The 17,913-nt window shown below is 44.6% G+C and overlaps 1 non-coding gene across 1 annotated transcript; it reads left to right on the top strand.

Annotated features, from left to right (window-relative positions):
- Window positions 1–4,078: 4,078 nt before the first annotated feature.
- LOC140390918 (U2 spliceosomal RNA) lies at window positions 4,079–4,268 on the top strand. Its single transcript, XR_011934957.1, has one exon. It is a non-coding gene; the product is annotated as a U2 spliceosomal RNA (small nuclear RNA).
- Window positions 4,269–17,913: the final 13,645 nt, after the last annotated feature.

Raw genomic sequence — 17,913 nt, 5'->3', positions numbered from 1 at the left:
ATCACCGAAAGAGTACCATGAATGGCACCCATGAATTGTAGATACCGCCTCCCAGACTCCTCCCCTCCACTTCCTCTTGTAAACCTCACCCCCCAACCTTGGTTCCTTCCCCCAACTTTTCACCCCGGCTGGACTCATCGAAACCTGTTCTGCCAGGCTCCGATGGCCGCAGTCCCTCCCCGTCACCTCACTCCCGTTCACTGGCCGGCTTAAACCGGCCAGCGTGGAGGCCCCCGCCCGGGTCTCCTTCCCCCTTGCCCGGTCCCAGGAAAACCAAGAAATCCCCTTTAGCACACAAACTCCGCATACACACCCAAGCCCCAAAGAACCATCATTGCAAGTGAAAGTCCCATCTCTTCCCTTGTCCAAATATACTCATTTAGTACATACACCAACACGCAGTGAAAAAAATAAAGTTACATGAGGCTACATGACCCACTCTCAGTCCCATTTCTCAATTCTGCCACAGTCCTTTTGCCTTTGCAAACTCCTCCGCCACTTCCGTCGTCCCAAAATAAAAGTCCTTGGATTTGTAGGTCACCCTCAACTTAGCTGGGTATACTATGCCACACTGCACCTTGCTGGTGTACAATGCCTTCTTCACCCGGCTGAAGGCAGCCCGCCTCCTCGCCAGCTCCACCGTAAAGCCCTGGTATGTGCGTATACCAGCTCCAGCCCACTGCACCACCCGCTTCTGCTTTGCCCAGCACAGGACCTTCTCCTTCACGCTGTACCTATGGAAACACACAGTTACTACTCTTGGCGGCTCACTCGCCTTTGGTATAGGCCTCCATGACCGATGAGCCCGATCCAGTTCGTATCGAGAGGGATCGTCCCCCTCTCTCAATAGCTCCGCCAACATTGTGGCAAAATACTCCGTCGGCCTCGGGCCTTTCACCCCTTCAGGCAGACCCACGATCCTCAGATTCTGCCGCCTGGATCTGTTTTCCAGGTCTTCCATTTTTGCTCGCAGACCCTTGTTGGTCTCTGTCACCTTCTGCAACTCCTTCCCCATCGAGGTGAGTTGATCACTGTGCTGCGATAATACTTCTTCCACTTCCTTCAGTGTCTCACCTTGTTCCCACACCTCCGCCGCTGCGCTTGATACCGCTGCCCTCACCGGGGCAATCGCCTCCTCCACCAGCACTTCCAATACCGCCCCCATCTATTTCTTCATCGCTTCCATGTGCTTTGTGAACTGTTTTTCAAGTTCCACAACCATCACTTTGGTCATTTCTTCTGCTGTGAGCGATGCGGCCTCCCCTGGTGCTCCAGCCTTCGCTTTCCTTACAGTTCCTGCGCTGACTTTTCCACTCACCGGCAGACTTTCATTAACGGCCTTTTTCACGGCTGTCTTTTTCCCAAGTTTGGACATTTCTCCTCCCTGTTCCTTCTTACAGCTTTTTCAGCCTCCGTTGCCCCTGGGAGCGGGCGTTAAAACCCCGAAATTTCTATTCCCGAGCGGGAGCCCTCCAGTGCGCAGCTGCCTCCCGCCCGCCGTCACCGGAAGTCTCCACCTTGTCATCTTTAAACAATCCGAGCAATGGCTTGTGATCCATTATAATGGTGAATAATCGTTGCCCATTGTCAGGGGAGTGTCCCTTTAAGAAATGTTTTTGTCTTACCACATGGCTTTGGTGTTGTCATTGTGTGGGTGGAGCTGGGCTGTGGATCTGGGAGTTGGTTTTACTTTTGCTTTGAGTTTGAACTGGTTTTGTTCTACACAGGTTGAAAGAAGGTTTTTTCTCCATCTGCATTTTAAAACCTGTTTCCAGACTGCTTGATAACTGTTTTCTGGAAGAAATTCAAACCTGCTATTTTGGAAAGAAAACAGGAGCATCCAGAGAAGAACTAGCTAAGGTAGACTGGGAGCAAAGACTTTATGATGAAACAGTTGAGGAACAGTGGAGAACCTTCCAAGTGATTTTTCACAGTGCCCAGCAAAGGTTTATACCAACAAAAAGGAAGGACGGTAAAAAGAGGGAAAATCGACCGTGGATATCTAAGGAAATAAGGGAGAGTATCAAATTGAAGGAAAAAACATACAAAGTCGCAAAGATTAGTGGGAGACTAGAGGACTGGGAAATCTATAGGGGGCAACAGAAAGCTACTAAAAAAGCTATAAAGAAGAGTAAGATAGATTATGAGAGTAAACTTGCTCAGAATATAAAAACAGATAGTAAAAGTTTCTACAAATACATAAAACAAAAAAGATTGGCTAAGGTAAATATTGGTCCTTTAGAGGATGAGAAGGGAGATTTAATAATGGGAGATGAGGAAATGGCTGAGGAACTGAACAGGTTTTTTGGGTCGGTCTTCACAGTGGAAGACACAAATAACATGCCAGTGACATGGAAATGAGGCTATGACAGGTGAGGACCTTGAGAGGATTGTTATCACCAAGGAAGTAGTGATGGGCAAGCTAATGGGGCTAAAGGTAGACAAGTCTCCTGGACCTGATGGAATGCATCCCAGAGTGCTAAAAGAGATGGCTAGGGAAATTGCAAATGCACTAGTGATAATTTACCAAAATTCACTAGACTCTGGGGTGGTCCCGGCGGATTGGAAATTAGCAAACGTGACACCACTGTTTAAAAAAGGAGGTAGGCAGAAAGCGGGTAATTATAGGCCAGTGAGCTTAACTTCGGTAGTAGGGAAGATGCTGGAATCTATCATCAAGGAAGAAATAGCGAGGCATCTGGATGGAAATTGTCCCATTGGACAGACGCAGCATGGGTTCATAAAGGGCAGGTCGTGCCTAACTAATTTAGTGGAATTTTTTGAGGACATTAACAGTGCGGTAGATAACGGGGAGCCAATGGATGTGGTATATCTGGATTTCCAGAAAGCCTTTGACAAGGTGCCACACAAAAGGTTGTTGCATAAGATAAAGATGCATGGCATTAAGGGGAAAGTAGTAGCATGGATAGAGGATTGGTTAATTAATAGAAAGCAAAGAGTGGGGATTAATGGGTGTTTCTCTGATTGGCAATCAGTAGCTAGTGGTGTCCCTCAGGGATCAGTGTTGGGCCCACAACTGTTCACAATTTACATAGATGATTTGGAGTTGGGGATCAAGGGCAATGTGTCCAAGTTTGCAGACGACACTAAGATAAGTGGTAAAGCAAAAAGTGCAGAGGATACTGGAAGTCTGCAGAGGGATTTGGATAGGCTAAGTGAATGGGCTAGGGTCTGGCAGATGGAATACAATATTGACAGTTGTGAGGTTATCCATTTTGGTAGGAATAACAGCAAAAGGGATTATTATTTAAATGATAAAATATTAAAACATGCTGCTGTGCAGAGAGACCTGGGTGTGCTAGTGCATGAGTCGCAGAAAGTTGGTTTTCAGGTGCAACAGGTGATTAAGAAGGCAAATGGAATTTTGTCCTTCATTGCTGGAGGGATGGAATTTAAGACTAGGGAGGTTCTGCTGCAATTGTATAAGGTGTTAGTGAGGCCACACCTGGAGTATTGTGTTCAGTTTTGGTCTCCTTACTTGAGAAAGGACGTACTGGCACTGGAGGGTGTGCAGAGGAGATTCACGAGGTTAATCCCAGAGCTGAAGGGGTTGGATTACGAGGAGAGGTTGAGTAGACTGGGACTGTACTCATTGGAATTTAGAAGGATGAGGGGGGATCTTATAGAAACATATAAACTTATGAAGGGAATAGATAGGATAGATGCGGGCAGGTTGTTTCCACTGGCGGGTGAAAGCAGAACTAGGGGGCATAGCCTCAAAATAAGGGGAAGTAGATTTAGGACTGAGTTTAGGAGGAACTTCTTCACCCAAAGGGTTGTGAATCTATGGAATTCCTTGCCTAGTGAAGCAGTAGAGGCTCCTTCATTAAATGTTTTTAAGATAAAGATAGATAGTTTTTTGAAGAATAAAGGGATTAAGGGTTATGGTGTTCGGGCCGGAAAGTGGAGCTGAGTCCACAAAAGATCAGCCATGATCTCATTGAATGGTGGAGCAGGCCCGAGGGGCCAGATGGTCAATCCTGCTCCTAGTTCTTATGTTCTTATACCAGATCTTGGGTGCTGTGTGCTGGGCCACCCCTTTGCAAAGGGTTTTCTGATCGCTTCTCGGCCTTTTGGCTAAGATCAAGTGTAGTATCTGCTCTGCCTTTTGGCTAGGTCTGGTATATCGCTCTTGTGTAGACCATGAATTGGATTCAATTTGAATTGGTTTTTGGAGCAGGCGAGGAGCTGGATTAGGTGTTTGCCCCTGACCACACTATGAGCCCTGGCTTTGGAGCTCAGAAAAAGTAATTTTAAAAAATGAAAAGGGTTTTCTGGTTTATGGGATCTTGATATTAAATTGGAACAGCTAAAGAGGAATTTATTAAGGGTTATACATAGAGTACTGTAGCTGTGTGGGGTATTTATGTTGGTAATTGGTAAAAATGCTGACTGTGTGTGTTTTATAAAAATGATCACTAAATTCGTAGAATAAACTTTGTTTTTGATGAAAAGTGCTTAAGGCCTCTGTTGAATGACACCTGAAAGGCAGGCGCCTGTGCTCCCCCTAACCAATATCAATAAACAGTATGTCAGGTGAACTCCATGATATACTTTGGAGTTTTCTAAACCCTGGCCCACAACACCCATACTCACACTTGTGGGATTTCTTTACCCCAAAGGTGGACAGCCAGCCTTTCTTACTCAAACTGGGCATAGTTGCACTCCACAGCAGCTGAGGTCCATGAAGTATAGGCTTTCAGTCTCTGCTGTCCTTCCTCCATGCAGTGGAATAACACTGCCCCGATTCCATATAGAGGGGCATCACAGGTGACCAAAAGAGGCTTTGAGGGTCCTAATAAGTAAACATCCCTGATGACGACAACCACTGATTCTTTTTGTTGCCTTCTCCATGCCCATTATTGATGTTTCTTCAGTAGAGCATGCGTTTTCCTGGTGTGGGGGCCTGTTTAATTACTCGCACTTTTCCTCTACTGGGTGCAGGTAGTCTCGATCGACACAATACCCTAGGTACACCCTCTTTGGTGTAGAAAATGCATTTCCTCTCTTGAGGCAGACGCCGTTCTCGGAAAACCGGTGAAGGACTTCCTCCAGGTTGCTCAGGTGTTCCTTTTCTTTGGCCCTGGTGACCACGATGTTATCCAAGTAGATCGTCACCTGCAGGAGCTCTTGGAGGATGTTCTCCATGACTCTCTGAAAAATAGCACAAGCCGATGACACTCAGAATGACAACCTTGTGCATTCATTGAGGCTTCTATGGGTATTAATGGTCACAAATGTTCTGGAATCTGCTCCTAGCTCCAATTGGAGGTATGCGTGGCTCATATCGAGTTTTGAAAACGAGTTTCCTCCAGTCAACTTTGCGTAGAGATCCTCCATTTGCAGCATCAGGTAACTGTCCAAATGAGAGGCCTTGTTTACAGTTAGTTTATAATCCCTGCACAAATGGAAGTTTTGTCTGGTTTCAGTACAGGGCCTACAGGTGCTGCCCAATCAGCAAATTGGGCTGGCCAGATGATTCCTCGGCTTTCCAAGAGGTCGAGTTCATCCTTTACCTTTGTCAGCAAGATGCCGAGAACTGGGCGGGCCCTGAAATACTTTGGTTGGGCCTCAGGGTCTATGTGTATCTTGACCACTGCACCTCTGATTTTACCTAGGTCCTCCTGGAAAACTTCCATGCCTCCCCAGGGTTTCGTATAATCCCCCAGTACCCATCCTAAAAATCCATTGCCAGTCCAAAAGGAGCCTCAGTAGACAATCACGGCCCAGCATACCCAAGCCGGGCCCCACACTGCTGTCTGTAGGCAATTGGGGTCATTATTGTACCCATGGTGGCTAGGAGTTCCCCCATCTTACCTCACCTCGCTGTCCCGCAAGTTCATCAGCTGATTCCTGTCCTGATCTTTCGAACATTCTGGCATCGTATCACTGAGACAGCGGCTTGCGTGTCCAGCTCCATTGCTAGCGGGTGACCATTCATCTGGACAGTAATTTTAATGGGAGCCACCCATGGTGCGGTGATGCAATTCAATTGCATGCACTCGACCTCATTGGGCTGCTCTACGTAGAGGGTCCTGACTCTAGGCGGGTGCCTCCCTTGACCAGGGCAATGCACTTGCTGCCTGACCTGGCAGTTTCTGCAGTTCCTCCGGCCACAGGTGCCGCACCTCCTTGAATCTTCCTCCATTGATTCTGGGGCGGTGACTCCCCTGGTTGCAGAAGCCCTCGGCTAACGGGCCCAGTCCCAATGGTATTCGTGCAAGGGCGGTGTCCCAGATGTCTCACCCGTAGGTGGGGCTGCTTGTCTGAAATGTATGTATGTGTGTGTGTGGGGGGGGGGGGGGGCGGGGGGGCTGTCCTACGCTATTCACCTCAATCCTTGATATTCCCTGGAACTCCTGGACTTCATTCTCCACAAATTCCCATGACAGGAAGATCTTAACTGCATTTTTTAGGTCCAGTAATGTCTCTGTCAGCAATTTCCGCTACATACAAGGCGATTTCGAAGCATCTTAGGTAGGCATACCCATAGTCGCAATGTTCCACTAGTTTGCATGACCATGCTAAAACCTCCGTAACAGACACCCCAGCGTTCTCTCAGCTGTGTTAAATCATTACTGTTGGGACAATGACTGACGGCCTAGGGTCGTAGCGATTTGTCACGAGCGCCACTAATTCCTCGAACGTCTTGGAGTCTGGGACCTCAAGGTAGGTTAGATTCTTTATGACATTGAAATTGGGGACACCATAGGCGGTCAAACGAATCACCTTCTGCCGATCTTCCCCAGTAACTGCTTTTGCCCTGAAGAAATAGTGTACTGAGCCCAGTCTTCCACACTTGTATCAAACATGTTGGGTCGACCAAAGAGCAGTATTTTTGAAACAGTGCAAACCGTACTCCTTTGCGCTGAGAAGTAGCCCTAGTCTGAGTGGCCAGCAGCACTGTCTGTAGTTGTTTTATCCTCATCGCCAATATCACAGTCAACGATGAGTCCAGAAAAGGAGAGTCAAAATGGTTTGTTTCCAAAAAGTAAAGTCACTATCGTCCCAGATGACTATAGGCTGTTTTCCCCTTTGAGGGGGAGAGCTGACTGGTGGCGATTTAACCTGAGGTTCACCACACCTCAGGCGAGGGGCAAGGTTGAGAAGGCAGGGCCTTCATTGATAACCCTGTTCTGCAACCACTATCCAGCTGTCCAGCCCCCAAAACAACAGTGCCCAACATGGGCATGAGAGCATAAGAAGCTTAATCTGAAGATCGTGGGGTGTTTATTTCCTACTCATGATAGGAAATACAATAACAAAGTAACAGTCCAAATCCCGGACAGGACCATCCTGAGTTACCGGCTCCTCCCTGGGCCGGCTTTTATCTCAGGGAATTAACGAGCCCGCTGCTGGGCCCAGACCCTCAGCGTGGGAGCTCCTCCTCCACCGGCCTATGGAGAGATCAATCAGATTGCCCCCGTTTCTCATGGGGGTTTTTAACAGTGCGGGGACTCTCACAGTTCGAAGATGTGCAGGTTAGAACAAAGAGTAAAGAAAGGTACAACACAGGAACAGGTCTTTCGGCCCTCCAAGCCTGCTCTGACCATGCTGCCCGTCCAACCCAAAACCTTCTACACTTCCGGGGTCCATATCCCTCTATTCCCATCCTATTCACATATTTGTCAAGATGCACCTTAAATGTCACTATCGTCCCTGCTTCCACCACCTCCTCCGGCAGCGAGTTCCAGGCACCCACTACCCTCCATGTAAAAAACTTCCCTTGCACATCTCCTCTAAACTTTGCCGCTTGAGCCTGAAACCTATGTCCCCTAATAATTGACTCTTCGACCCTGGGAAAAAGCTTCTGATTATCCACTTTGTCCATGCCATTCATAATTTTGTAGACTTCTATCAGGCGGATTGACCATGCCTTAGTGACTGGATGGGGTTACAGGATTACTTGGATGGGACAGGGGAGTGGGCCGAGGTGGGGTGCTCTTTCAGGGGGTTAGTGCAGACTCGATGGGCCAAGTGGCCTCCTTCTGCATTGTAGGAATTCTATGATTTTATGATTAATCAGTGCAATAAATCACACTGGGTCTGATTAATCAGTCTAATAAATCACACTAGGTCTGATTAATCAGTCTAATAAATCACACTGGGTCTGATTAATCAGTCTAATAAATCATACTGGGTCTGATTAATCAGTCCAATAAATCACATTGGGTCTGACTAATCAGTCCAATAGATCACACTAAGCCTGATTAATCAGTCGTGTAGATCACACTGGGTCTGATTAATCAGTCTCATCAATCACATTTGGTCTGATTAACATGTTGAATAGATCACCAGATCTGATTTAAAAGCCAATAGATCACATTGCATCTGATTAATCAATCCAATAGACCATACAGGATCTGATTAATCAGTCCAACAGATCACACTAGATCTGAATAATCAGTTCATTAGATCATACTGGTACTGATTAATCAGTCCAACTGATCACACTGGATCTGATTAACCTGTCCAATAGATCACACTGGATCTGATTAATCTGTCCAATATATCACTTTGGATTTGTTTAACCAGTCCAGAAGATAAAACTGAATTTGTTAAATCAGTCCCGGGGATCTAACTTGGTCTCTAATGAGAATTACACTCCCCTTATATGTAACGTGGGGTCCTCGCTGTCCCAAATTAGAAACAACTCCTACTCTGCTTCGAAGGAATCCAGTTAACCTTCGCCCTTCATATGAGCCTACAACCTCTTCCCAGGTTCACTATTCCCTTCGGAGTGACGATTGACTCACCATAAAACCTTGCTCTGACCTTTGCGTCACTGGAATTTGGGACCTGAACGCTACCCCCGTTCCCCATTAGTCCCAGACATCCCTAACCTTTTTAGCAGAAGGAAGAGTTGCTTTTGATATGGTCAAGGGTCTCTCAAACATGCCCACTCTCCTTGAGTGCGTTCGTTGGCTGTCACCTGGGCAGCCATCCCAGTCTATTTTAAGTTTGCTAATTCTATTTAAGGCTGATCTATTTTAATATATACAATCTTTTTCTGTTAACACTGCAACTTGCTGTTGCCGGATGTTTATCAAACGATCACACAGCACAGCAGGAGACCATTTTCCCCATAATGCCTTTGATGGCACTTTGAATGACCCATTCCATGTTCTGCCCCCATTGCTATGCCAAGTTTGTCTCACTTTTTAAAATAAATTTAACGTGCCCAATTCATTTTTTCCAATTAAGGTGCAATTTAGCGTGGCCAATCCACCTAACCCTGCGCATATTTTGCAAACAAGGGGAGAATGTGAAAACTCCACATGGACAGTGACCCAGAGCCGGGATCAAACCCGGGTCCTCAGCACCATGAGGCAGCAGTGCTAACCACCATGCTGCCCTGTTTGTCTTTTTTGAGATATTTATCCGATTCCCTTTTGAAAGTGACTAATAAATCTGCTTCCACCCCTCTTCTGCGGGCATTCCAGGTAAAAATATTCCAATCACCTTGCCCCACCCCAACCCCATCTGTTGTGTGATGAGTTATCTTAAAATTGCCTTGGAATTTGTATGTACAGTTGATGGGCATGCTGTTGACATTGGGGCTCTGAAGCTTCACAAGCTTAAAAGTAAACTATGTCTCTCTCTCTCCACAGACACTGCCAGACCTGCTGAGTTTTTGCAGCATTTTCTGTTTTTATATATGGCATATATCAACGGGACTAGACTGTTCTCTCAGAATAATCTGTTGTTTTTAATGTCTCTTTTGTCATGAGAATGTCACTTTAGAGACGTTCACACGCAGTACCTTATGGACAGAGACTAAAAGCAGACTGTTAGATTTGGAAAAAACATTGCAGTTAACATTACCTGACAAAATGCGAAAAGGTGAGGTAATTATGGCGCTGGCTAAGCATTTAAAATTGCCTGAGATACGGTTTGACTCATTGGAAATGGCAAAAATTCAGTTACAAATTAAACAAATGGAACATGAGAAAGAATTAAAGCAGCTTGAATACGAAAGAGATAGAGAGGAAAAAGAAAGAGAGAGAGAGGAAAAAGAAAGAGAGAGAGAGTTTGAACTTCGGAAAATAGCCATGGAACATGACAGTCAGTTAAAATTGGCAGACGTAAAGGGAAATGTACAGTTTGAGGATAGTGATGAGGGTAAAGAGAAAGAGCGGCAAAGCCAAAGGCTTGGTGGGGATCTATTTAAATATGTCCAAGCATTGCCAAGGTTTGATGAGAAGGAGGTGGAAGCCTTTTTCATTTCATTTAAGAAGGTGGCTAAACAAAAATGAAATGGCCACAGGACATGTGGGTATTACTGATTCAAACAAAGCTGGTAGGTAGGGCTAGTGAAGTGTTTGCATCACTACCGGAGGAGGTATCTGGGACACAGGTGAAAAAATCCATCTTAGGAGCATATGAACTCGTGCCTGAAGGTTTAGACAACGGTTTAGAAATTTAAGGAAAGAACCTGGTCAAACATACATGGAGTTTGAAAGGGTCAAACAGAGTAATTTCGATAGGTGGATAAGGGCTTTGAAAATAGACCAAACGTATGAAGCTCTCAGAGAAATTATACTTTTGGAGGAGTTTAAAAATTCAATTGCTGATGTAGTGAGAACTCATGTGGAAGAGCAGAGAGTTAAAACTGCGAGATTAGCAGCAGAAATGGCAGATGATTATGAATTAGTTCATAAATCAAAGCTTGGTTTCCGACACCAGTTTTAGCCTGTGAGGGATAGAAACTGGGGACATGAGAAATACTCAAGTAGTAAAGGTAAAGGTGATCTGATGGGAGATAATAAGGAGAGCCACCTCAGATTAAAAAGGAAATCCAGGAGGGTAGGAAAAAAAAGAAAAGTTTCAAATGTTTTCACTTTAATAAACTAGGCCATGTAAAGTCACATGGTGGTCGAAGAAAAGCATTGGGCAGGCTGATGTGGTAAAACAGGATAAGACAGTGGGGTTTGTTAATGTGGTAAAGGAAAGCCCAAGTGAAGCGAAGGACGTGCAAAAAAGTGTACAGCCTGATCGAGAGGTGATTGATAAGATGGTGCCAGGTGCCTTTAAAGAATTTACTTGTGTGGGTAAAGTTTACTCATGTGTATTAGGAGGAGCAGGTAAAGAAGTCACAATTTAAAGAGATACGGGAGCTAATCATGGTAAGAGATGAGTAGTTATGTAGTTTGGGAAGGATGTTGCCAGAAAAGGTGGTAATATGGGGAATTCATGGTGAGAGGAGTAGTGTTCCATTATATAAGGTAAGGTTGGAAAGTCCAGTGAAGAATGGTGAAGTGGTAGTAGGAGTAATAGAGAAACTTGTCCAGGAATACAGTTTATCTTGGGTAATGATATAGCTGGATCGCAGGTGGGAGTGATGCCTACTGTGGTTGAGAAGCCAGTGGAAAATTAGACAACTGAAGTGTTGAAGGTCGAATATCCTGGGATTTTTCCAGATTGGGTAGTTATAAGGTCGCAAAGTCACAGGTTAAGACAAGAGGAGAAATCAAAGAGTGAAGATCAATTTGAAGTGCAATTATCAGAAACGGTTTTCGATCAGATTATTGAAAAAGAACAAGGTGGAGGATGAGGCGGATAATTTTAGTTCAGGAAAATTGGCGGAGTTACAACAGAAAGATGCGGAAATAAAACGGATGTATCAGAAAGCATATACGGAAGAGAAATCTGCGTGTATACCAGAGTTTTATTATCGTAAAATTGATGACTTGATGAGAAAATGGAGACCTTTACATATGCAGGCGGATGAAAAGTGTGCAGAAGTTCATCAAGTGGTATTGCCGGTAGGGTATAGAAAGGAGGTGTTGCGAGTTGCACATGAGGTACCAGTGGGAGGTCATTTGGGAGTAGGAAAACCTCAAGCAGTGATAAAACCAGCGCCTTAATACCCATTCCAGCATTTGAGGAACCTTTTACAAGAGTCCTAATTGATTGCGTAGGACCGCTTCCTAAAACGAAAAGTGGGAATCAATATCTTTTGACTATAATGGGTGCATCTACTAGATTTCCAGAGGCCATCCCTGTACGTAATATTACAGCTAAAAAGATTGTGCAGGAGTTACTTAAATTCTTACTAGATATGGACTACCCACAGAAATTCAATCGGATCAAGGATCAAATTTTACCTCAAGGTTATTCAAAGAAGTTATGGATAGCTTAGGGATAAAACAATTTAAATCAACTGAGTACCATCCAGAATCGCAGGAAGTGTTAGAAAGGTGGCATCAGACATTGAGGACTTATTGTCAAGATTATCCAGAGGATTGGGATAAAGGAATTCCATTCGTACTGTTTGCATTTAGGAATGCACCTAATGAGTCAACCAAATTCAGTCCTTTTGAACTAATTTTTGGTCATGAGTTAAGAGGACCACTTAAATTGATTAAGGAAAAATTGGTGAGTGAGAAATCGGAAATTAAATTATTGGATTAACTGTCAAATTTTAGGGAATGATTAAATAGAGCAGGTGAATTGGCTAGACAGCATTATAAACGTTGCACAAAATGTGATGAAACGGGTAGCGGACAAGAAATCCAAAGTTCGTAGTTTTGCCAGTGGAAATAAAGTTTTAGCATTGTTACCAGTGGTAGGTGAACCTTTAAAAGCAAAGTTTTGCGGACCTTCACAGATTGAAAGGAAATTAAGTGAGGTGGATTATGTGGTAAGAACGCCAGATAGAAGGACAACTCCAAGTGTGTCATGTGAATATGCTTAAAAGGTACTTTGAAAGTGAAGGAGAGAAAAAGGAGGAGGTTTTAATGATTCTAACCAAAGTGACGAACCAAATCCAGATGACTTGGAATTTGACATACCTTAAATTAAATTGGAAAAAGAGGATGTTCTTAAAAATTGGGATAAATTGTTGAGTTACCTTCCGGAGGAAAAACGGACTGACCTGAAAGAGTTATTAATTTCACATGGGCAAGTTTGTGTAGAAAAGTTGGGAAGCACTAAAATCGTTATACATGATGTAGATGTGGGAAATGCTGTTCCAATCAAACAACATCCATATAGACTTAACCCTTTAAAATTGGCACAGGTTAACAAAGAGATTGAGAGTATGCTTAAAAATGGCATAATTGAAGTGAGTTGCAGCCAATGGAGCTCACCCATAGTGATGGTACCTAAACGAGACGGTACCCAACGGTTGTGTGTGGACAATAGAAAGATTAATACAGTTACAAGAACGGACTCTTATCCTATCCCAAGTTTGGAGGATTGCATTGAGAAAGTGGGACAATCAGCTTTTATTTCCAAACTGGATTTACTTAAAGGCTACTGGCAGGTAACCTTATCCGAAAGGGCGAAGGAGATTTCAACTTTTGTAACTCCAGATGGTATATACCAATTCAAAGTTATGCCATTTGGCATGGAAAACGCCCCAGCCACATTTCAACGGTAACTAACAAAGTTGTTTCAGGATTACCCAATTGTGCTGTATACATCGACGATGTGGTAATTTTCAGCCAGACATAGAGAGAACATTTAAAACATCTGATGGAGTTATTCGATCGATTTCAGGAGGTGGGTTTGGTGGTAAACCTAGCCAAAAGTGAATTTGGAAAAGTCACTTTCCTTGGCTATGCAATCGGACAGGTTCAAATGGTCCCACGGGATGTGAAACCAAAAGTTATTGGGAGTTTTCAATACCCTCGACACAAAGGGAAATAATGCGATTTCTTGGCATTAGTGGATTTGATCGAACATTTGTGCAAAGGTTTTGTAGCGTGGTTGCTCCACTGATGGACTTGCTGAAGACACGTCGAAAAATTCAGTGGACAGCGGAGTTTCAACAGGCATTTGACTGCCTGAAAGCTGTGATAACCAATGCTCCTGTGTTGGAGAATTACAAGGGACTCTTTGATCAGATTGAACTAAATTATCTGACTTTAAAGAGAAATGCTGAGGCATAGAGAAATGGATGGATCATGCAGAGACCTTCTTGTTCATAGAGACTGTCAATCGAGAGGGATTCCAGTTGGAGGAAGAAGAAGAAAAAAAATGGACTATATTATTATACCTGTTTGCGTGTGTTGTTTTTTGAAACGAAAAAGTACATTTACTCTGTGCATTTCTTAAAGGATAGTGAAAAGGTGAAAAATGAAACCATCTTGAAGTTGATTGGTTTTTTTTTCTTGGGGGGAGGTGTCATGAGAATGTCACTTTAAGAAATGTTTGTCTGCTCAAGTTACTGCAATGATGTCAGAGTGTGGGTGGAGCTGAGCTCTGGTTCTGCTTTTTAGTTTCACTTTGAGAAAAGCTTGGGTATGTCTGTGTTTTTTGGTTTCATTTCAGGTTGGAGCTGCAGCCAGCCAAAGAAGGTGTAATGTTGTCCTCCCTGCCACCTAAAGACTATCTCTTGATCATTTGGTGAATTCAGAGTGATAACTGTTCTCAGTAGTGAATCTAAACCTGACGTGCTTCTGTTAAAAGGTTTTTTAAAATGTCTTATGGATGTTAAAAGGAAAGTTTAAGGATTACTTAGTATTATATTCTTTGGGGGTTGTATTTGAATTGATAGTTGCTAAGATGCTCACTGTATATTTTAAAAAGGTTAACTTGAGTTCAGAGAATAAACATTGTTTTACTTTAAAAAGTACTTTTCCATTTCTGCTTTACCACACCTGTAGAGTGGGCCGTGTGCTCCCCATATCACAATCTATTAAAAGTCGTGGGTCAGGTGAACTCCATGATACTCTTTGGGGTTCTCTAAACCCTGGCCCATAACACTTTGGCAAGGAAATTCTATGAACAAGCAAGAAGAAATCGTGTTTAGCGAATCGATTAGAAGTTCTTTATCCTTTTGTGGGATGAGATGCGTCAATGGTAGGGCCAGCCTTTGTTACCCATCCCTAATTGCCCTTGAACTGAGTGGATTGCTCGGGCCATTTCAGACGGGCAGTTTAGAGTCAACCGCATTGCTGTGGGTCTGGAGTCACATGTAAGCCAGACCAAATAAAGGCATCAGATTTCCTTTCCAGGTGGGTTTTTATAACATTCAACGATGGCTTGACAGTCACTATTATCATAGAATCCCTTTAGTGCCGAAGGAGGCCATTCAGCCCATCGAGTCTGCACCAACCCTCTGTAAGAGCTCCCCACCTTGGCCCACTCCACCACCCTATTCCTGTAACAATAACCCCACCAATCTTTGGACACTAAATGGCAATTTATCACTTAACCTCTTTGGACTGTGAATAGTTTTATATTTCAGATATTATGATGTGAATTCATGCTGCCATGGTGGGATTTGAACCCATGTGTCCAGAGTTTTTGAGAATGTTACATGTATCAGGAGAGGGAGTGGCGTCATGGACTAGTAATCCAGAGAATAATGCTCTGGGGACCAGGGTTCAAAACTCACCACGGCAACTGGTGAAATCGGAATTCAATTAAAATCTGGAAATTAAAAGTCTAACGGTGACCATAAAACTGTTGTCGATTGTTGCAAAAAAAACCCCACCTGGGTCTCTAATGTACCTTCGGGGAGGAAATCTGCCATCCTTACCCAGTCTGGCCTACATGTTACTCCAGATCCACAGCAATGTGGTTGACTCTTAACTGCTCCTCTCTGAAATGCCCTGAGCATGAGGGACAGGCAGCAAATGCTGGCCCAGGTGGCAATGCCCCACACCCCGAGAATTAAAAACAACACAAGCAGGGTGGGCAAAAGGGACTCAGTAGATGTATTTGGATTTCTAAAAGGTATTTGATGAGCTACCACACAAAAGGTTATTGCGCAAGCTAAGGGAATGTGCAGTTAGCTGATATATTCGTGTGAATAGCGGATTAGCTAACTAACAGGAGACAGAGTTTCGATTAATGGCAAACTAACTCAGGGCCTAACACAGGGGTCAGCGCATGAAAGGATGGACTGTATTTCAATCAAACTTGCTGGTGATACAAACATAGGCAGTGACGCAAGTTGGGAGGAGGATAAGGAGAGTCTGCAAAGGGGTTTAGCTCAGTTAAGCAGATGGAATATAATGTGGGAAAATCATGCCACCCTTTTGGTGGGATGAAAACAGGATTTTGTTTAAGTGGAGGGAGAATGCTGCAGTACAGAGGGACCAGGGTGTCCATGTTCACAGGCAAGGGCTGTTTCAAGCAAAATGGTCTAAAATTGTGCATGGTGCGAACGGGGGCAAAATGTGTGTTGGGGGCGGGACTGTAAAATCTGGTCTGCCGTTCAAAAGTTCAATTACTTTGGCTGGAGTGGAAATCGGTGGCGGGAATGGAAAATCCTGCTAGCGGGAGTGGAATGTCCTGCTGGCAGGAATAGAAAACCTGCTGGCAGGAGGGGCTGTACAAATACTGCCCTACAGGGCAGATACCTGCAGAGAGAAACTAGAAGGTGGGTCAAATTTCAATACACGCTGAGCAGAAGAAAGTTGACCATATTTGTTCAAACGAGTCAGCCGAGGTGGAATTGGAGTACCACCTGAAGGGAAGGCAGGGGCAGGGAGGAGCCGGGGGATCTGGTAAATTGCTCATTTCGAGAGCCGGCACCAACACGATGGGCCGCAAGGCCCACTGAAGCGCTGTCACAATTCTGCCATTCTGTGAAACAATTTCTGCTCGTTGTCGACTCTAGACGTCGTCCATAGATTGGAGCCGTGGATTACAGGAGAGAAATTGGGAAACACACAAAGACCGGAAGATAGTGGGAGCTCTCTTTCACAAACAGTATTCGATGTTCGACCAATCGTTCATTTTATGAACCTGTGACTGATAAGGTTTTTTGTTAACCGCAATGGACTGTACAGTGGCGCAGTGCTTAGTTCGGCTGCCTCATAGAGACAGGGATCCAGACACAATTCTGATCTCGGGTGGCTCTGTGTCGAGTTTGCACCTTCTCCCCATTTCCTTCAGGTGCTCCGGTTTCCCCCCACAGTCCAAAGGTTGGGTGGATTGGCCGTGCTAAATATTCCCTCAGTCCAAAAGGTTGGGTGAGGTTATGGCGTTACGGGAAGAGAGCATGGGTCTAGGTGGTGTAGCCATCTGGGATGGCCACGTCCCGATTACAAAATGGACTCTTGCAAAGAATGCAGGGAAAATTGGACAATGCTAAGAAACAAGCAGGTGCAAGCTCTGTCTGTTGATTAGAACCTTAAACTCTCAGACAGGACAGAAACTACCAAACAATCTACATACGAATGAGCCATCTCCGGGGACAAAAGGGAAACATTTAGATACACAATGTTAGGACAGACTCCCCGGCACCAGAAGAAGCTAAGACAAAGCAGACTGACAGTCACCAGGACACACCCAGCGATCAGGGAACCACCCCTCTATTGGAGGAAAAGCGATACAGATGATTGGGAAAGACCCAATTAGTTGAAGCCAAGTTCAAAGCCCGCCCAAACGCGCACGAAGCCCCTTTTCCGTATAAAAGGTATTCCCCAAGGGAGAATGCCCTCTTTTGGCTTTGGCTCTCACCGAAGAGAGAGACCAGCCTAGCAGCTACAGCAGACCAAGTAAGTTCCAAGTCAATGCACACTACGAGATAGACGCTCCTAGTTGCTACCCTGTAAACAGCTCAACCCAGCAGCCTCAGAACCGAGCAACGGCCATTGTTCCTCTGACTGAGTGGGCGCCCAAAGCTAAGTATAGGCTTTAGTAATAGTGGTAGTTTAGTCTGTAGAGTTTATGCAGGAGTAGATTTGACCGTGTGTAAACAAATGAGCATTGCTTTTGAGCTTACTAACTGGTGTATCGAGTCATTGATCAGTATTTGGTTCTGAACCTTGTGGCAGTGTCGAAAGATACCTGGCTTTGACTCTTGAGCAAACGTGATTAAACAGAGCCAAATTAAGAGCCAACCAAAAGTTCGCAACATTTACTGGCGACTCTGGTGGGACTCGACTTAGAAGTGGTCTAACCACTCCAAGAGAACCCAGAATTTGAATT

This window comes from Scyliorhinus torazame, chromosome 14 (assembly GCF_047496885.1).
Source record: "Scyliorhinus torazame isolate Kashiwa2021f chromosome 14, sScyTor2.1, whole genome shotgun sequence".
Taxonomy (NCBI): domain Eukaryota; kingdom Metazoa; phylum Chordata; class Chondrichthyes; order Carcharhiniformes; family Scyliorhinidae; genus Scyliorhinus; species Scyliorhinus torazame.
This window is presented reverse-complemented; position numbering and strand designations above follow the sequence as displayed.